The 21,957-nt window shown below is 44.5% G+C and overlaps 1 protein-coding gene across 1 annotated transcript in view; it reads left to right on the top strand.

The window, feature by feature from the left end:
* The window catches only part of LOC126090494 (uncharacterized), a 687,867-nt gene that overhangs the window by 257,670 nt on the left and 408,240 nt on the right, over positions 1 to 21,957 (top strand). The gene's annotated exons all lie outside the window — the stretch shown is intronic.

Genomic DNA, 21,957 nt, shown 5'->3' on the forward strand with positions numbered 1-21,957 from the left:
GCACTATGGGACTTAACATCTGTGGTCATCAGTCCCCTAGAACTTAGAACTACTTAAACCTAACTAACCTAAGGACATCACACACATCCATGCCCGAGGCAGGATTCGAACCTGCGACCGGAGCGGTCACGCGGTTCCAGACTGAAGCGCCTTTAACCGCACGGCCACACCAGCCGGCCATGGTTTGCCGCTGTCATTTTAGTAACACTGAGTGAAGCTTCAGGAGACACTGCTCATGACATTCATTGTAAATCACCATGTATCGGCGCAGGATTGGGAAGATGTGCGACATCAGAGCATTTATAGCCGTCAAGTGGCTTCCTACACGTGGATCGCTACCTTTGACGTCAGGCAGGCACTGTACGCTTCCCGTGACGCGGCGGCATGTATTGTCCATGTTCACAACAATTTCATTAAATCCACTGATAGAGTCAATGACAATGGCCCACAAAATGTTCATGACAAACGCTAGCTATCACAGTTGTAACAGGGGACACTTGGGTCGCGAAGTACTTCCAAGAAAGCCATAGATTTTTTTTTCTTCAGTTACACTGGACATGTCGCGACCACTGCTTTAGGGGATGGAAGAATGGTACTACAGCCCTTGACGGGTCTTGGCTTCCTCAACAATCTACCTCCATACATCACTGTTCCCTGCTTTTCTATTCCATCTTCAGATTTCCATCTTGGTAAGGTCAGCCATCACATTGCCTTTCTTTTGGCGGATTGCAGTCTGACCTTCACTATCGGATCGGGCATCCTGTCGTCCGCTATCCTCTCCGTAATCCCTAACCAGCGTATCATCTGAGATTTAATAAATTTTGCTATTTGTTTCCCTTGTATAAAATATTGTATTTACCGTTTGTATCTTACTCTCCAAACCTCTGCCTTTCTTAAGGCCCATAAATTTGTCGCAAGTTTTGTTTCAAATGCCCTTAGGTTGCTCATATCCGCTTCAGTCATCGTCCACATTTCCGATCCATGTGAAACAACTGGCGGTACAAGGGAACAGTATACTCTTAACTTGGTTATTGTTGTCATTAGAGATTTCTTAAATACCTGTATGTTTGCGTATATATTCTATTTCCTGCTCGTATCCTTCGCCTAATACATTATCACATTATTATCGCTGGTTAAAAAGGACTCCTAGATAGTGGAAGCAGCTGACAGTTTTAAAACATTTATCAGAGGCCTTCAGGTAATGTGGTGTTCTTCTAACCTAAGAATTGGACATTGGCATCTATTTTGTCTTGTTTTCTTTTACAGTAAGTGCAAGTTTTGCTCCTTCTGCTTCCATTATTTTGTACATTTGTGTAAGGATGATTACGTCTCTTGCCAGAATTCCAATATCATCTGCATAAGCACATGGTTAATGCTGAATGATATCGTGAAATTTGTTGGCTACAAGTCATCATTCATCATCATGACAATGCCAGCCGTAACAAGGCATGCCAAATTACTGACATTTTTAATAGAGAAAAAGATTTTAATTTAATTCATCATGACGGCTCTGAGCACTATGGGACTTAACATCTATGGTCATCAGTCCCCTAGAACTTAGAACTACTTAAACCTAACTAACCTAAGGACATCACACAACACCCAGTCATCACGAGGCAGAGAAAATCCCTGACCCCGCCGGGAATCGAACCCGGGAACCCGGGCGTGGGAAGCGAGAACGCTACCGCACGACCACGAGCTGCGGACTTAATTCTTCATAAACGATGACCTTGGAAATCCTGCAACGGTGTAGATAATGATTTTAACAATAAATGACTGCGCCAGTTTTTTCAACGGGTTTCACGAATTTATTCCCACAGCACTAGAAAATGCTAAAAAATTTTGAAATTTATTTAAATCATAATGTGTCGTTGAACGTATTCGGCTGATATATCACATTACGACTTAGTTTTATGGATTTTATTGGATTTTTTAAACAACTGGAATCAAACTCAAAATAACCAAATTACATATGAGTACGATTTGTAATGTTTCAGTGGCGGAGTGCAACAAATTACGGCAAGTAAAATTACGGGTGCCAGTACCGGACGGACATATACATTTTGAACAGTATTATTGCTGTGTGAACGCAAACTCTGATATTTTTGATTTTCTTATGAACACTCTCAAACAATTACAAATTACAAAACACTTTGGAATCACGGTGATTCTTTGTTTTAGCAAAGAAAAGAAACTAAATTGATGACCAGCTCATAACAATTTTGAAATGACTTTTTTAATGAACGGAACAGAATGATATCCCTAGTTCCATAAAGGATTCGAAAAACCGACGTTTGCTTGACGAACCGTCACAAGCAATAGAGGGTGCACAGCTTTGACAATGGCAGCAACTTGTGCTGGCCAAACGTCAGAAAAATCATGAAACAAACGAAGAACCCGAGACAGAAAGCCAACAGGCAGTTTGTCAGGAAATGGTCACAAAAGGCTGGATATTTTGTAAAGGAACATGTCCCACGCAGACGCATTAGATAATTCACTGTCAGAAAAAAACATTTAAGTTAACATAGTTCAAATCAAAATGGTTCAAATGGCTCTGAGCACTACGGGACTTAACATCTGAGATCATCAGTCGCCTAGAACTTAAAACTACTTAAACCTAGCTAACCTAAGGACCTCACACACATCCATGCCCGAGGCAGGATTCGAACCTGCGACCGTAGCGTCGCGCGGTTCCGGACTGAAGCGCCTAGAACCGTTCAGCCACAACGGCCGGCTAGTTAACATAGTGCACTGAGTAAAAAAAAAAAATAATAATCTGAAGACTGCTCCATAGATTATAATACCACATCAGTCGAGTGCCTGGAGTCGATGGAGTGAAGAGTCGGTTCGTCATTTTTGCCGGCCGTACCGTGCGCATAGTCCCAGTACTTTAACAGCACACACGTAACTCTGTTTAATACTTGCAGTACACAATGGAGCTTACGTTAACTTTTCCATCTATCAGGACATGGAACTACAACTTTTACCGTCTACGACTCTGATTCTGTCAAGACATGCTTCTAGCTTGGCGACTCCAGTTCGACTCCTCGAATGTACTCGATTGCCGCACGCCCACCTTCTACTTTCATACTCTTCTGCCTTCGTACCAGAGAGGGACTTCCCTCTGTCTTTCCCCATTCTGTTCTAATATTTATGCTTATCGCTTCGCTCCTATGCATGGATGATGGGTTGATTGGTTTGGGGGAGGGAACCAAACGGCGAGGGCATCGGGCCCCATTATACATGCTTGACCTATGTCCCAGCTTATAATACAAATCTGCACAATACTCATATAGGAATTCAAGAAAATACAAAACAGCATAATTTATTTACAGAAGTCATTAGTACGAAAAAAGTGTGTATACATCGATAAAAATATTACTATGTACTACTGCATGTTAACACGTGACATGTGATGTCCTTAGGCTAGTTAGGTTTAAGTAGTTCTAAGTTCTATGAGACTGATGAGCACAGCCGTTAAGTCCCATAGTACTCAGAGCCATTTGAACACGTGATATGTTGTGTTAGCGTTAATTGCTCTGTAGCTAGTTATACAAGGAGTTTCAAAAAGATTCATCTGATTTCAGAGGACTAAATCTGGAGACATAAACTTGAGGTGAATTATAACCGGACATCGAAACTAAAAGTTTACGTTGGCGCCAACTGAAAGCTGTCGGCTGGTTAATAGCTGATATTCCTAGTGCTGCTCGCTCGCTCGTTCATTACCCAATGTGGGTCGAGTCGAAATGGCGATTCACTATGTGTAATTCAGTTAGAACTTCGGCACCGCACCACCTACATCGTACAGACTGTCACTGCACCACTGACCTGCAAAGGTCGCCAGATCTCAAGGTATGTGGTTTTTGTGAAAACCTCCGTGTATGTACCTCTCTTTCCAAGAATGCCACAAAAAATGGCTCTGAGCACTATGGGACTTAACTTCTGAGGTCAGCAGTCCCCTAGAACTTAGAACTACTTAAACCTAAATCAACTAAGGACATCACACACATCCATGCCCGAGGCAGGATTCGAACCTGCGACCGGGGCGGTCGCGCGGTTCCAGACTGTAGAGCCTAGAACCGCTCGCTCACTCTGGCTGGCAGAATACCACATGGGAACAGCAGTGACTACAGCAACTCCAGACACGCTAGCTAAGTACGAGACGAGTCTCTCTTCTGGATTGTTGTCGTTCGTTCGGTGGAGGGCACACCGAACATTTGCAAAAAGTAAATGAACATTTTGAACCTAGACGTAATTTTAGAAAATACCCGAAGGTTGTATTTGCAGGCACGCAAGGGACTACCCGTGTAATATCGTATGATTCTGTTGAAAATTTTGTAGTCCTACGCGTAAGGTACAATTCACTCCAAGTTTCTGTCTGAATTAAAGTAGAATTTATAGACTTCTGAAATCTGATGATTTTTTTAAACATATTGTGTTATTGTTCTTCGGCCGTTTGTTTCGCGGACGGTTAGCGCGGCTGGCGGTTTTGGTACGCCCTCCGCGGCGAAGCCGCGCAACTCACGTTATCGATATCCTTAGCTGGAAAAGAGAGATATAAGCTACTTACACAGACTATGCATACCACCCTACGGGAACACAACGATCCTCTCGTAAACGAATTTTTTAAATTACGTATTTCAACCACAAGTCACAAAAATTGTAAAATTACCAATTTCGACACCAAAGTATGTCATCATAAGATGATCTGTTTAAAAAGCGAGAAGAAAAAGGGGATGTAAAATACTAGGAAAGTAAATTACACAAACAAATTAACTTCTGTACACAGTTACCGATAGTTGAGTACATAATAAAAAAAATGTAATTGAAAAATATCCGTACATATGACACTGTTTCTCTGAGAGTTGCCGCTGACAGATGATCGACAGCACGCTTCAGCGAAGTTGGCAGCTGAGACGCGAATACCTAACCCACGTCTGCCGCCTGTCTCGCCAGCTGACAGCCAAGCTGTTCACCTAGACGTTGACTATATGTCTACTCAAGTGCGAGGTGGGGCGATTAACAGCGTGCTATCGCTGCATCTTCATCACTGACATTGTTTTATTCTTGTACGTCTACCTGCCAACCCCCCACCCCCCTCTCCCCACACCACTGGCGCTTACCCGTTAATCGCTACCTTATTCTGTTTCTATATAACCTCGTCCGTAGCTTCCAACTTACTTACCTATCCCGCGGGTTTCGCACACTACTTCCCAGAGAATGAATCATATTGCAACACCACTAAGGACATTTCTACGAGTGCAATAAATTTATGCCCGAGTTTCGGAAATTTTACTGATAAATGCTTTAATGGTTTTACTCGACTTTGCACAGAAGTGAGACGTGGTATTGGTTGGTTGTTTGCAGCTATCTGCAGTGATGAGTTTGACGGGTGGCGTTTATTGTGGAACCCTATACAGGAAACTACCGGAGAACTTCGGAATGTGGTAACGCTAAATAGCACAACAAAAGTGTACGAAATAGCTGATGCTTCGTGGATCCTCCACACAAGAGGAATGCTGCATCTGCACGAGATAACATAGAACAGTAGGGTACATCCTGACTGCCGTTATTGCTGGCTTTTAGCTACGAAGATGCTGAAGAGCACTTCAACGCAGAACCTAGCACAGTTTAGGCACAAACTACAGAATACTGTACGGAGATCCACGATCGTGATTAAATACTGAATCCAAAAACATATTCTATAGCCCAGTAAATACTCTAAAAAAGGATAAAAGTTTGTAAAAGTGCGCCGAAGAAAGCAAAGAAGTTGTTATATTCATAATTGTATAACTCAAGACTAACTATAAAACGATTAAGACTGGCACACAAGGAAGTTATCTTTCGGCAGTATAGTGCTCCAACTCATACGGCAGCAATAATAACTGTGAACGTGCAAACTAGAGAATTTTTTCTGATGCGAAACAAGGAATCAGTTGGGTTCAGAATGGAGTTATTTTGCAGAGTTACACAATACCAACATTTCTAACGGGATGAAAAGCCTGAAAATCTGCCGGATTTAATTAGTCAAAAGTTGAGAAATAAATAATCTTTCTTTCAGAAAAAATGTATTTAGCTTATTTTCTTAGAGTTAGAGGCACAGCTGTTCACAATATTTATAAATAACTTAATAAATGTCACCAGATCACTGATCACGGGCAATGTTATGGTCTGAAAACAAGTATTTCATGAGAACTGTTGGAACACTTGGATGCTAGCTAGTTTGCTTAAATGTCAGCAAATTCTAAATAAAGTACATACTTAGACGAAACTCATCTGCACTGTATGCTTATTGAATTATGGGTGAAGCGTTAGTAAATGGTTCGGTTATCTCTGTGTTAATGCTCGGGCTGACATGAAATAGAATGATCACGTTAGGCGTAGAGTGGAAAAGCTAAACAGCAGTATACGATTCAAATGGTTCAAACGGCCCTGAGCACTATGGGACTCAACTGCTGTGGTCATAAGTCCCCTAGAACTTAGAACTACTTAAACCCAATTAACTTAAGGACATCACACACATCCATGCCCGAGGCAGGATTCGAACCTGCGACCGTAGCGGTCGTGCGGTTCCAGACTGTAGCGCCTTTAACCGCTCGGCCACTTCGGCCGGCTGGATACGATTCACTAGCGGGTGTGGATTCTGAGGAGATGTAGTTTCCCTGTGAAGAAAGTACCTATAAAGACTCTCGTGTGACCCGTGCTACTGTGCCACTCTTATGTCTAGGAGGAATATCTGGTCGGATAGGCTGAAAAAGCAGAAAAAGTACAAACGGGAGCTATGCGATTCGTGACCAGCGTACTTGGCCGGTACGTTAGCATTCTGAAGCACAATACAAGGGGACATTTCGAAGAAAGTCGCATTGTAACACAAGAAAAGCTGCTCTTAAATTTTCTAGAGGCCGTATTTGCAGGAATTCCTATCAACAACAGTACTCTCTTGTACTAGCGTACAGAACAGAGCCTGTAGTGATAACAGAGATTTTGATTAGACAAAAGGATACAGGTGGCTCTCCATGTGCAGAATCTGAGAATGGTATGCGAGGGGGTGGGGGGTGGGACGCTGTAAACAATAATGCGCGAGGTACCCTTCGCTGCACCCCCGCTGTGACGTGCAATGTATACACCGATCAACCAGAAAATTTATGAGCACCTATCTACTAACCGATATGTTTACCTTTGGCACGGATAACTGCTGCGACGGCCGGCCGGAGTGGCCGAGCGGTTAAAGGCGCTACAGTCTGGAACCGCACGACCGCTACAGTCGCAGGTTCGAATCCTGCCTCGGGCATGGATGTGTGTGATGTCCTTAGGTTAGTTAGGTTTAAGTAGTTCTAAGTTCTAGGGGACTTATGACCACAGCAGTTGAGTCCCATAGTGCTCAGAGCCATTTGACCAATTTTTGAACTGCTGCGACGTGTCGTGGAATTGAAGCATTGAGGGCTCAGTAGGTCGCTGGCGGGAGTTGGCACCACATTTGCACGCGCAAGAGATCTGATTCCCATAAATTCCGGAGGGGGGGGGGGGGGGGGAGCGATGAGCTCTGTCGCAGATCACATCCCACATGTTTACGATCGGGTTCAGATCTGGAAGTTAGTGGGGCCAGCACATCAATTGGAACTTGCCGCTGTATTTCTCAAACCACTCAATCACATTTCTGACCTTGTGACATGGCGCATTATCTTGTTGAAAAATGCCACTGCCGTCGGGAAACATGTACGTGATCTGCAACCAGTGTACGCTATGACTTGGCCGTCATGGTGCCTTTCACGAGCTCCACTGGACCCGTGGATGCCCATATGAATGTTCCTCAGACCACAATGGAACCGCCGCCAGCTTGTCTCCGTCCCTCTGTACAGATGTGAAGGACCTGTTCCCCTGGAAGACGACAGATACGCGCCCTCCCACCGGCTGATGAAGGAGGTATCGGGATTCAACAGGCCATGCAGCGCTCTGTCATTGCGCCAATGTCCAGTGCCGACGGTCACGTACCCATTTCAGTCGTACTTGCCGATGTCGTGGTGTTAACTGTGGCACATGTGTGGGTCGTCGGCTGTGGATGCCCATAATTAGGAGCGTTCGGTGCAATGTGTGTTCAGACACTCTTGTGCTGGGCCCACATTAAAGTCTAATGTTAGTTTCGCCACAGTCCGCCGAGCCAACGACATTCGACATCTGTAATGAAGTACGGCCACCCAGCCCGACAACATTGGGACGTGGTTTCATCTTGGCTTCGCCACATGTTGAAGACACTCTCCATAGCACTCCTGGAACACCAGACAAGTCGTGCAGTTTCCGAAATGCTCGCGTCGAGCCTCCGAGGCCGTCACAACCTGCCCTCTATCAAAGACAGACAGATCCCGCGGATTCCCCATTCCACACACGGACAGCAAGCACATATTACTGAAAAAAAGACATTTACGAGCCTGGAAGTTAGATAAATGGCAGTCTGACTTTGACACTAGAAGCACTGCAAAGCGGGTTTACAATATATTCCGAACGATCAGGGAGAGGCTCAAACTGCGCGACATCGCTTCTACTCAAGGTATGGTGCACCTATTAATAGGTGACGGTCCAAACATTTTCATCGAGTGGGATGTAGTAACACATCAATCTGTGAATGTGGAGAGGAAGACACCGCTGATCATGTCGTTATGCGATGCCCCCTTTTTCAGGTAGATCCAGACTGCAGACAGTTTGAATGCGATCTGCAAACGATTGCAACTGACCAAAACTTGTGGACTCCAGTTAATATGACTGTACATATAATATCTAAAAGGCTGCTCCGATTAAATTTATATACCTATCATTGTGTGTGTGTGAGGAACATTTTTTTAAAAAAAAAAGGAAGGAAAGAAAGAAAGAATGTCATGGCCACTCATACAGGTACGCGTAGCTTCGAGGATTGCCGAGGCACGCACATACCAGTGTGGGAGATGTAGAGCAACGTAGCAACAATAGGTTTAGAAGTAGGTATGGTTGTAATTAATCGGAAAGCCTTGAATTATTCCAAGGCTGCTAGTAACATGTTTGTTGTTGTGGTCTTCAGTCCTGAGACTGGTTTGATGCAGCTCTCCATGCTAATCATACAGTAAAGCTGCATGCCCTCGGGAAAAATTACGGCTGTAGTTTCCCCTTGCTTTCAGCCGTTCGCAGTACAAGAAGAGCAAGGCCATTTTGGTTAGTATTACAAGGCCAGATCAGTCAATCATCCAGACTGTAGCCCCTGCAACTACTGAAAAGGCTGCTGCCCCTCTTCAGGAACCACACGTTTGTCTGGCCTCTCAACAGATACCCCTCCGTTCTGGTTGCACCTATGGTACGGCTATCTGTATCGTTGAGGCACGCAAGCCTACCCGCCAACGGTCAGTAACATATCTAGTAATATTAGCTGGAAATTATTCACTTGGAACTCGAGCTAATTCGTTTTACTTTTTAAATTGACTCCTGTTTTCAATTTTCTGTTTTAATTTTTACATTAATAATTGATGTTAACATAATTTGTTATTACATCCAAATGTAGATCATTGTATGTCACCATGATTATTGAATTGTACAAACTGTTTAGAGTTTCCAGATAACTGGTCAAAAATTCGTGGCAGTAAGCTAAATTGGAAAAAAACAAACGAAAACAGTAATTACTGCCAGCCTCAACGAATCCAAAGTTGTGTCAATGCACTTGCCTGACGACGTAACTGCATTGGGCAATATAGGACACGATCGCAAATTCTTACTAAACGTTTTGAATGGCATTTTTGCGGAGCTCAATGCATTGTATTACAACAGGCTTAATTTAATTACATATTCTTTGTTACAAATAAGTACCGCATTTGAAGATAACCGTCTCTATAATGCACATTGATGAATCCATATTACTTCCGTGACAAAATTTGTACCCTAGCAGCTGACTTACAAGTCGCCACGCCAGTGAGTTGTCAGTACTGGAAAACAAACGATGAAACATTCCCCCCTCTCACATCCTTTAACCCCGCAGAGGTAGTTCTACTTTGCATCTGAGGTAAGCGGCCAACTTCACGTAGCTCACGGCCGAATTCATCAACATGTCTTCAGATACTATGTGCCTTTCAAGTATTTTTGTTCGTTACGGAGCAGGGAAACTGTACTCTAAGGAGTTCTTAATGTTAGTTGACGTTTCTGGATTAAGCCGTTAGTCGCTAGATGGACACCATAAAATACGACTGAGAACCGTGAGCGGCACAAATACCTGACTTGGTTCAAATGGCTCTGAGCACTATGGGACTTAACATCTGAGGTCATCAGTCCCCTAGAACTGAGAACTACTTAAACCTAACTAATCTAAGGACATCACACACATCCATGCCAGAGGCAGAATTCGAACCTGCGGCCGTAGCAGTCGCGAGGTTCCAGACAGAACCGCCTAGAACCGCTCGGCCTCCGCGGCCGGCACCTGACTTGGTCTGCAATTTGACGACCACTGATTTACAGCATTTCAAAGCGACCAACGTGCTCTTTTAAGGAGGTGATTTGTTTCGTCCAGTGAGCTTGGTTGGACACAGTGTAGCGAAGCGTGTTGGTTTCGGACATCACTATTTAAGTCGGGCATAGTGATGCAATGAAACTTTCCACAGGAGTAGGTGTGAGATGTGACGAATGTTAGAGCGAAGGTCTCAGCGCAGCACAGTTTCCATTGCCACGTAGACATCAGGTGACGGGCTCCACAGTGATGCCTCGTCCTCTGCATTCAGCTGAGTGGTCAGCGCGACCGAAAGTCATACCTAATGGCACGGGTTCGATTCCCGGCTGGGTCGGAGACTTTCTCCGCTCAGGGACTGGGTTTTGTGCTGTCCTTATCATCATCATATCATCCCCATCGACACGCAAGTCGCTGAAGTAGCGTCAACTCGAAAGACTTGCACCAGGCGAACCGCCTACCCGACGGTAGGCCGTTGTCACACGGCATTTCCATCACTCGTCTCACATCTTTCTTTTTCTTTTTTGATAAACTTCAGCATAAAAATGAACAAGCGCTGTATTACTGTTGCTTTGTTTTGAAGGCTTCTCAGCTGCTGCTGAGAAAGAGGATATCATTTCATTTACAGAGAAAGTAGCTCCTTCAGTATCTCAGTGTTTACAAAGGTTATGCGTAATAATGCCGGCCGGAGTGGCCGTGCGGTTCTAGGCGCTACAGACTGGAGCCGAGCGGTTCGAATCCTGCCTCGGGCATGGATGTGTGTGATGTCTTTAGGTTAGTTAGGTTTAATTAGTTCTAAGTTCTAGGCGACTGATGACCTCAGAAGTTAGGTCGCATAGTGCTCAGAGCCATTTGAACCTTTTTTTTTGGCGTAATAATGGTACAGAAAACTAGAGAATGCTGTTAGTCCCAAGACAAAATTTAAGATGTGTGTGTGTGTGTGGATGGGTGGGTGGTTAGCTGTGTGTGTGTGTGTGTGTGTCTCTGTGTGTGTGTGTGTGTGTGTGTGTGTGTGTTTGTAGATGGCTGCAGTATCGACGTTGCGATAATATCTAAGAGAGAGAGAGAGAGAGAGAGAAAGAGAGAAGTGGCAGCGTGCAGTGTAGTTCTCGGCCCGCTGTGTTAGTCGGCTCACGTAGCGCCGGGCCGCGCCGTCTCCCACGCTAGCAGCTGCCGCCGCCTGAGCCCCGGGCTATCCCAGCTGTACCCATCCAGGCCACTTCCCGGTCTGTGAGGTGAGCTGAGGTGAGGTGCGTGAGTGCTGCCAGCAAAAAGGAGGAGGCGGACGCGCCACCAGCAGGCAGCAGCCCCTCTGCAGGCGCCTGGCGCGAGAGAGCTCAGGGGCGCCTGTGGGCGACGGCGAGGCCTAGGCGCAGCTGCCAGTCGGCAGTAGCGAACGCGTTCAAACGTCATCTCAACACTTCGTTTCCGACCTAATACCAACGAGCTTTCCTTGTTTTTTTTTTTTTTTTTTTTTTTTACGACGTAGGCATAAGTGACAGTGCACAACGTCGGATTGGAGAAGGAAATCAGCCGCTTCCTTTTCAGAGAAGCCAAAGCAGTATTCGCCTTAAGCGATATACGACTTAGAGCAAACCACCTTGCAACCTGCATCTTACTCAAAACCACACTGTGTTCGAGAGAAGACTAAGGCTTTATATCAGCGCCGGCCACGGCGTGGCAAGCTTCAAGAGAGCCGAGTGTGCGGGCTGCGTGTGGGCCGAGGCTCGGCATGTGTCGGCTTTGCTCGGTCCTTCTCGGAACGAGCCGGTACATCACGACATTTCATTTCGTGTTTACGGTCGGCGCAACTACTCTCTTCAGTTCGGCAGAATCGTGGAGTCAGCGCTGTTCACCCTTCGCTATTTGTTCGTGGTATGAAGCATCTTCACAGATACAATGGCCGTTTGCACAAAAAGACGTAGTCTAGTGATCTGTTGTCACAAGCCTTTAAAACTGAGTGAGCCGCCCGCTGTGGCCGAGCGGTTCTAGGCGCTTCAGTCCTGAACCGCGCTGCTTCTACGGTCGCAGGTTCGAATCCTGCCTCGGGCATGGATGTCTCTGATGTCCTTCGATTAGTTAGGTTTAAGTAGTTCTAAGTCTAGGGGACTGATGACCTCAGATATTAAGTCCCATAGCGCTTAGAGCCATTTGAACCATTTTTTAAAAACTGAATGAGAATGACAGAAGAGAGGGATGAGAATTCTCTGTATATATTATGCCGTCGCACTGCTAATCTGTTATGAAACGACGTTACAGTACAATGCAGCAACAATTTAAACATTTAGTTGACAACAAAGGGGCAAAAAATTACAACGATCCATAAATGGGATTCTTTGTTTTGTACATCAAGAAGCTCTTTGTGCTAAATTTGTAGACATGCAGTTCGATTCCCGGCGGGGTCAGGCATTTTCTCTGCCTCGTGATGACTGGGCGTTGTGTGACGTCCTTAGGTTAGTTACGTTTAAGTAGTTCTAAGTTCTAGGGGACTGATGACCATAGATGTTAAGTCCCATAGTGTTCAGAGCCATTTGAACCATTTTTTTTTTTTTTGTAGACATGCAGCACGTAAAGAAATTGCTGGTGCATATGGCTAAGTTCCTAAAATCACACAAATTACTCCACTGTCAGTTGCAACAGTTTTCTATGGAACTGAACGAAGAGTGTGGAGACTACATTACTGCAAAGTACGCTGGTTACGTCAAGGGCCATGCCTTCAACGGTATTTCGATTTAAAACTCGCTATTGTTGAATGTATGAAGAAAAAAGTTGTGCAGGAAAGAAAATTAGGACATCTGGAATGGACTGCTTATCTCGCATTTTAAGTGGACGTGACTGCACACTGCCCTCATTAAGACACTGCACGGTGAGAAACGACTTCTCTCTGATTTGACGAAGATGCTTTTAAAACGAAAATCGCGTTGTAGAAGGGACACATTCTGACGAACACAGTTCTAGTCCCTAAGATCACCTGCATTAAAGACACCGCGATTTTGAAGAATTGATTGTGACCTTGAAAGAATGGTTTCCTAAACGTTCTGAGGACACTCCAAATCTTACAACGGTTTTCGATCTGTTTTAGAGACCGTTTGCCTTTCCAGTTGAAAGTGCCCCTTGCATGTGCAATTGTGACTGATTAATCTGCAAAGAAATTCCCTTTTTAAACGTAAAACTGCGCGGGACATCCACATTGCTTTCCGCAGATATAGTTCCCACGTCTCCTTAATGAGATAGCAAAAGTGCTACAATTTTTCGATTAACATGTGTGTGTGAAACACCTTTCTTCCATTATTAAACTAAATAAGTCACTATTAAGTGTCAACCTGAGTGCGAAACTCAGTGAATTGGTCTGCATCTGTCTGTATGCCGACAGTTAATACCTGATGAAAGTTATGTCTTCAGCGCGCCAAAAATAAATAAAATTGAATTTTTGCTTTGTCTATGATCTATGTTGTTGAAAAATGTAAAATATAAGACCAGTGCTCATGCAGTGCGGCTGTACTGCCATATAAATGCGGCGCATTCGCTGTTTCCACCTCCTCGCAACCTGACAGTGTGTCTTCACAGTGCGGGAAGTGTACGCCGAGACTGAGCTCGATGGCACTCGTACCAGGGCACGGCTTGCGAACCGAATTCTTGATTCTTGGCCACCCCTGCTGTCACACTGTAAACTCTCCATCGTTTTCTCATCCTTTCCTATTTCTGCATATTTTCCTTCCACCACATCTGCTAATATTACTGTATCATTTCTCGATATTTCTTTGATCAGTCAATTTCTTCACAGTGATTCCTTTCGTATTGCTGCCCATATTTCTGTTAGTTACAAGAATGTAACACAGAAATCGCTTAACACTATGTCAAGTCTGACATTTCTTAAGTTCCATATATTATTTATACACTACTGGCCATTAAAATTGCTACACCACGAAGATGACCTGCTACAGACAAGAAATTTAACCGACAGGAAGAAGATGCTGTGATATGCAAATGATTAGCTTTTCAGAGCATTCACACAAGGTTGGCGCCGGTGGCGACACCTACAACGTGCTGACGGCGGTGCCTGGTGAAACGTTGTTGTGATGCCTCGTGTAAGGAGGAGAAATGCGTACCATCACGTTTCCGACTTTGGTAAAGGTCGGATTGTAGCCTATCGCGATTGCTGTTTATCGTATCGCGACATTGCTGCTCGCGTTGGTCGAGATGCAATGACTGTCAGCAGAATATGGAATCGGTGGGTTCAGGAGGGTAATACGGAACGCCGTGCTGGATCCCAACAGCCTCGTATCACTAGCAGTCGAGATGACAGGCATCTTATCCGCATGGCTGTAACGGATCGTGCAGCCACGTCTCGATCCCTGAGACAACAGATTGGGACGTTTGCAAGACAACAGCCATCTGCACGAACAGTTCGACGACGTTTGCAGCAGCACGGACTACCAGCTCGGAGACCATGGCTGCGGTTACCCTTGACGCTGCATCACAGACAGGAGCGCCTTCGATGGTGTACTCAACGACGAACCTGGGTGCACGAATGGCAAACGTCATTATTTCGGATGAATCCAGGTTCTGTTTAGAGCATCATGATGGTCGCATCCGTGTTTGGCGACATCGTGGTGAACGCACATTGGAAGCGTGTATACGTCATCGCCATAGTGGCGTATCACCCGGCGCGATGGTATGGGGTGCCATTGGTTAAACGTCTCGGTCACCTCTTGCTCGCATTGACGGCACTTTGAACAGTGAACGTTACATTTCAGATGTGTTACGACCCGTGGCTCTACCCTTCATTCGATCCCTGGGAAACCCTACATTTCAGCAGGATAATGCACTACCGCATGTTGCAGGTCCTGTACGGGCCTTTCTGGAAACAGAAAATGTTCGACTGCTGCCCTGGCCAACGGATTCTCCAGATCTCTCACCAACTGAAACCGTCTGGTCATTGGTGGCCGAGCAACTGGCTCGTCACAATACGCCAGTCACTACTCTTAATGAACTGTGGTATCATGTTGAAGCTGCATGGGCAGCTGTACCTGTACACGCCATCCAAGGTCTGTTTGACTCAATGCCCAGGCGTATCAAGGCCATTATTACTGCCAGAGGTGGTTGTTCTGGGTACTGATTTTTCAGGATCTATGCACCCAAATTGCGTGAAGATGTAATCACATGTCAGTTCTAGTATAATATATTTGTCCAATGAATACCCGTTTATCATCTGCATTTCTTCTTGGTGTAGCAATTTTAATGGCTAGTAGTGTATACAGGGTGTTTGGGGTATAAGTGCAGATATTGTGCTCATTGATACCCCACTTCACTGTGTGAGCTTTTCTTTCTGTGTCTAACAGTCTTCCCGCACATACATTTACTATTCCGTACTGTCATAACTGCGCCACTAAATGGACCACAAGACTAACCGTTGTGCATCCACGTGTCCACACTTCAGCAACTCACTTTTTCCGAGGGGAAAATAAGCATTAATGGCTTGCTCTTCCCATATGTACTTGGAGGTTCTAAGCAACCTAAAAATATACTACTCCTAACAGCTGTAATTATCAGTTTGCAAATGAAATAAATACTGACTCCAGATCAGAAGGTTGCGTGTTCAAATCGTGTCGGGGGTCACTAGTTGGGCGGGACCGTGTGGCTATCGCCGCTTACATGTCAGTCGTGCATGGCACTCACGCACTTTGGACATGGTGAAGATGTGTCAACGGGAGTTGTCGAATATGTATTTATTCTGATAAACGAGTAAATGAACACATGACAAAAATGAAATCACATCAGTCTCCATTAACTGCTGATCGCGATAATTGTCTTTGCATAACAGTTGCACCAACACCGATCCCGGAGAGCGTACACTCCTAGGTGACGAGCGCCTCGTCCGATCGCGTGAGCGCGGGAGAACCGTAGACACGTGTCCGGAACGAAACGAACCTTTTTCTCGCGATTCCTGGGGCGTCGTGTATTTCGCGGACGCGACGAAGCGAAGTCAGAAACGAACGGGAAGCGCCACACAAATTCCGTACCCGTCTGTGGGTAGCTCGCGTTAAGCTCGACCCAGGTGATCCGCGTATCGAAATACGCGTCTGTACTTAACGGCGGCTCGGTTCGCACTGTCTTATTCACCCGCCCCCGTGCGCGTCACACGTTGCCAGAATTTTGCATATCGGCAGGTATGCACGCCGAAGAATATCTCCGGTGTGTGTGTGTGTGTGTGTGTGTGTGTGTGTGTGTGTGTGCGGGCGCGTCCGCTTATTATTACTATTATCATTATACAGGGTTTATCAAAAAGAATCATCCGATTTAAAAAAAAAAAATTCATTATGTCATTTGAGATATGTCCATGGACAACGTACTGTTGGGAAGAACAAACTCTCGAGTTTTATACATGGTTCCCGGCAGGTAGCAGCATTGTGCGCCCACTTTAGTTCTAGTAAAATGGTTTCGGGACAAATGAAAGCGTTTTATGAGCTACGTTTTGAGCAGTGCTGGTCATTAATGACTGTTCAGCGTGACTTTCGTACTAGGTATGGTGTGGATCCTCCTACAGCACAGAGTATTAGACGATGGCAAGAGCAATTCCGAAAAACGGGTTGTTTGCGTAAAGGCAAATCGCCGGGCCGTCCCCGAGTGTCTGACACAGCGGTCGAACACATCCGCCATTGTTACAGGAAGCACATACCTCGATATGCTTGAGAACTTTCGTTTCCCACAGTTGGAGACTGATTCGAACGTCTTCATTTACCAACAGGATGGGACACCGCCATACTGTAATGTGGAAGTGCGGGAATTTTTAAATCAAAGGATTCCTGAACGACGGATCTGTCGCACTGGACCAAATGATTCAGCTTTACATTACTGGCCTCCAAGGTCACCGGACCTGAAGGTGTGTGATTATTTTTTGTGGGGTTTATAAAAAATTATGTTTATGTGCCTGCGTTACCAACAACAATTAAAAAACTGAGACATCGCGTAGCAGGAGCTGTGGATGCTGTAACTCAAGACATGCTCGCTTCGGTGTGGGAACAATTTGTCTACCGCATTAACATATCCCGTGCATCTCAAGGGGGGGGGGGCATATTGAACAAATATGAAAAGGTATGAAAAAAGAAACTTTTAAGTATGACGTTCTTAGAAAAACAAAATTCACTGTGTATGTTCAAAAAAATGGTTCAAATGGCTCTGACCACTATGGGACTTAACATCTATGGTCATCAGTCCCCTAGAACTTAGAACTACTTAAACCTAACTAACCTAAGGACAGCACACAACACCCAGTCATCACGAGGCAGAGAAAATCCCTGACCCCGCCAGGAATCGAACCCGGGAACCCGGACGTGGGAAGCGAGAACGCTACCGCACGACCACGAGCTGCGGACATTATATATGTTCATTAGTTTCAGAAATATAGACGTACCAAACTGGATGATCCTTTTTTGATACACCCTGTATACTGCTCATGCTCCATGCAAATTGTAATTTTGACTCACGAGGAATATCTGATTAGATGTGAGACAGGGCTTGAAATTTATCTTGGCTAACGAAACGAATGTGTACATAAATTAATTTAGAAAAATGTATATCTGGATGGTCGTAAGGTGATGTGAGCGGCCGCCCTCCCGAATGTGGGTCCAATTGCGACATTGCGGCTTTTGTCTACGAGTGTCGCTATAAAAATAGATTAATTTCCACGTAGTCATAAAAAATTAGGGTTATTACCACAATTGTCAGCAATTCTGCGTGTACCTCCATACACCTCGCACAAGCCACCTCACGGTGTGTGGCGGAGGTTACTCTGTGTACCACTGTCACCTCATCCTTTTCTTTTTCCAGTCTCATAGTGGTAAATAAGTCTATTTTCGATTCAGTATTAACTACTAAGTAAATAAAAATAGCAATATTATAGATATTCGCTACTTCATCTGATTAAGAGAACGAAATTATTTATAAAATTTAAATTCAAATTTTTGTGATAAAGTATATTTTATATAAGAACAAAAATGTTCTCAACATCAGAAGCCCCGCAAATGCGGAGCATTACGGCTCCTAACTTACCGGCCTCGCTCACCACAATTGGTTACAGTCATTGTGACATGTGGCACAGAAAACTACGTCGATTTCCTCAAAAACTGTGGATTCCCGAGCTACAAGACGAAATAGGCTTTTTTTTCCAACGATAAACGACTGTCTCAAATTTCCTTCAAATCTATGAGAATCGTCTGAAAGAGCGGCTATAAAGCAGAAATCACGATAGTGTAAAAACAATTGAATAATAAGAAACTTTTAGTGAAATGGTGGCAATTTCATTCAAAAAGTACATTATGACTGTGATCACCAAAGAAGGAAAAAATGGGGAAATAGTTTACAACGTAACGAAAACTCCTCCAACCCTCGATAAGCTCCCATCGCGACGATTAAACTACAGGTGCAGGAAGCTGCAATTTACCCTCAACATAATCTAATCTAGCGCACTGCGTATACATAAAGGCCCATTATTGTATACTGACACTGTTGCAGAACAATTGCTAGGAGCAGTAACTTCCATAAAGTATCTAGGAGTATGTGTACGGAGCGATTTAAAGTGGTACGACGAAATAACACTAATCGTAAGTAAGGTGCCAGATTCATTGGAAGAATCCTTCGGAAATGTAGTCGTCAACAAAGGAGGTAGCTTACAAAGCCCTAATTCGACCAATACTTGAATGTTAATGGAGGAAATATAGAAGATACAAAGAAGAGCAGCGCGTTTCGTTACAGGTTCGTGTAGTAAGCACGAAAGCATCACGGAGATGCTACAGTGGTAGACGCTGCACGAGAGGCATACTTTATCAGTCTGCTTTACTATCAAAGTTCGGACAGCGTACGACCCTGATTCCCCCTACGTATATCTCGCGAAAGGATTGTAGACATAAAATCAGAGAATTTCGAGCCCACATGGAGTCTTACCAACAGTCGTTCTTCCCGCGAAATTTTCGCAAATGGTGCAGAAAAGGGGAGAATGGACAAAAAAATGGTTCAAATGGCTCTGAGCACTATGGAACTTGACATCTCAGGTCATCAGTCCCCTAGAACGTAGAACTACTTAAACCTAACTAACCCAAGGACATCACACACATCCATGACCGAGGCAGGATTCGAACCTGCGACCGTAGCGGTCGCGCGGTTCCAGATTGAAGCGCCTAGAACCGCTCGGCCACAGAGGATGGACAGTGGTACACAAAATATTCTCCGCCACACATCACATTGTCACTTGCCGAGTATAGATGGAGAAGTATATGACTACACCAAGCAGATAAACTGCTTTTTATTTTCCCACTCGGAAATAATAGTGCGCTTTCGAAAAACAGAAGCTTTCTAAAAGTCATTTTAAAGGCCCGATAGTTATTTAGTAACAGTAACCTGTTAATTAATAATTGCACTGGTTTCCATAAATCAGAGAAAAATCGCAAATACAGCAATTACTACGGGAAAACAATAGCACTACGGGGTCCGCTGTTTTCACGACCAGGAAAGTTTATTTTAACTTTGTAGTCGAATACATTTCCCGTCACTGCAGTCGTCAGTTAACCGAAGGAAGGTTAGTGATGTGGCACCAACTGTCGATGAACCGTGTAAACTTTGTTCTGTTGGTTGGTTGGTTGATTGGGGGAAGGCACCAAACAGGGTGGACATTGGTCCCATCGGGTTAGGAAAGGATGGGGAAGGAAGTCGGCCGTGCCCTGTCAAAGGAACCTTGGCGGCATTTGCCAGAAGTGATTTCGTGCAATCACGGAAAACCTAAATCAGGATGGCCGGCCGCGGGTTTGAGCCGTCGTCCTCCCGAAAGCGAGTCCAGTGTACTAACCACTGCGCCACCTCGCTCGGTTTTTGTTCTGTGTGTTACCGTAATTTACCTGTTTGCGTATCGTATTTTCTGAGACGGAGTTTGCGGACAAGTCTGCATTCGCCTACACGGACATGGAAAAACATCTAAAAACCACACTCAGGCTATCCGGAAAACCAGACCAACTCGCAGATTCGATTCAGGTGCAGCTGATTCCGTATCTCGAAAGGTAGCGTACTGCGCGTTAAGTTACACGATTAGGTCAGTGCTACTCAAACCTCCCACAAGAAGACCAGCGGCGGTCGTGTCCGCTTACGTCATCTGTACATTCCGCTTTTAAAATTGTGTCAGTTGTACGCAGGGTGTTCGGAAATTCCCGTTACAAACTTTTAGGACTTGGAGAGGGGAGTGAGTACACAATATTTTGAATAGCAACCCATGTTCGGAAACATATGTTACATTCCGAAAAGTCTCAAGAGTTGCTTGTCCTGGTACGTATTAGGATGACGTGTACTACGTCCTATGGTCTACTTCTTGTGTGGTCGTAAGCATAGCTTAATTTACGAGACTCCTGTAGAGACAAAGGAAGATTTGCTGGCACATGTTCTGAAATGGAACCGTTGTATCATCTTTGGATTATACGATGTCCTTCATGAGTTAAAGATTAAGCAATACATAGATACAACAATGGCGCCTGCTATTCCATGAGACGGTACAGGATCTCTCTGTGAAAACGATACGGTTATAAACAAAAGTGTGACAAAGTCACTTAGGACGGTAGCTACCATTCTAGTAAATATAGTAGATCTGTAGTTAAGCTGGCTAGGCCACATTAAAAGTCATAATCAGGTGAAGAATTACTTTAATTATCACAAAGTATGCGTGATGCGTTTCGGAATTACTTCCGTCTTCAGAAATCTAAACTAGAAATATAACAAACGAATGGGGGTACAAAAATATGTTACGATATTTTTTGAGATACTAATAACTAAACAACATTAAATAAAAGTGCAAATACAATCCATTCCTACCATTTGTGTGCGTGACATGAGATGATAACTAGTAAGTGAGTTCCCATAGAACTGGCATAGGAAGACAAAATTGCCACTCGGCGGCAACAGGGTAAACATGGTGGCGTCGTGTCATGTATACTATGTTAATAAATTACATAAAATGATAAAATTAAAAGTGGTACATCAGTGCACACGGAAAAACACAATGTAATGAGTCATTTTAATATCATAAAGAAAACATTAAAAACGTTTCGTATAGATAGTAAGATCCAAGTACGTGGTGCTATGCCCCCAAAGACGTAGGTAGGTCATTGTCCACTAATCGCAACAACAATATAATTTATTGTCAGCCGATATCAACCCAACATTGTAGTTGTATGTGCTGGTTAAGTTACATATTTTAGTACTGTCGGCCCTCATGCCGTAGTCTTCCTGTGCTCGTCGTGCGTTGCGTCCTTTGTACGGAAGACAACATACTCTTTTCGCTGGATGCCGTGGTGCAATGGTGTCCAGCGAAATTTCTCCGAAGTTCTATAACGCCGCTGCTCAAACACCTTCTGAATTGTGCTCATAAGATTAACCTTATTGTCTCCCCGTATTGCTCTTGAGAACCAGTACTACACTTATTGAGTATAACAGCGGCTTGCCGAATTGGACCGCTTGCATGATGA

The sequence above is a fragment of the Schistocerca cancellata genome, chromosome 1 (genome assembly GCF_023864275.1).
Source record: "Schistocerca cancellata isolate TAMUIC-IGC-003103 chromosome 1, iqSchCanc2.1, whole genome shotgun sequence".
Lineage (NCBI taxonomy): Eukaryota > Metazoa > Arthropoda > Insecta > Orthoptera > Acrididae > Schistocerca > Schistocerca cancellata.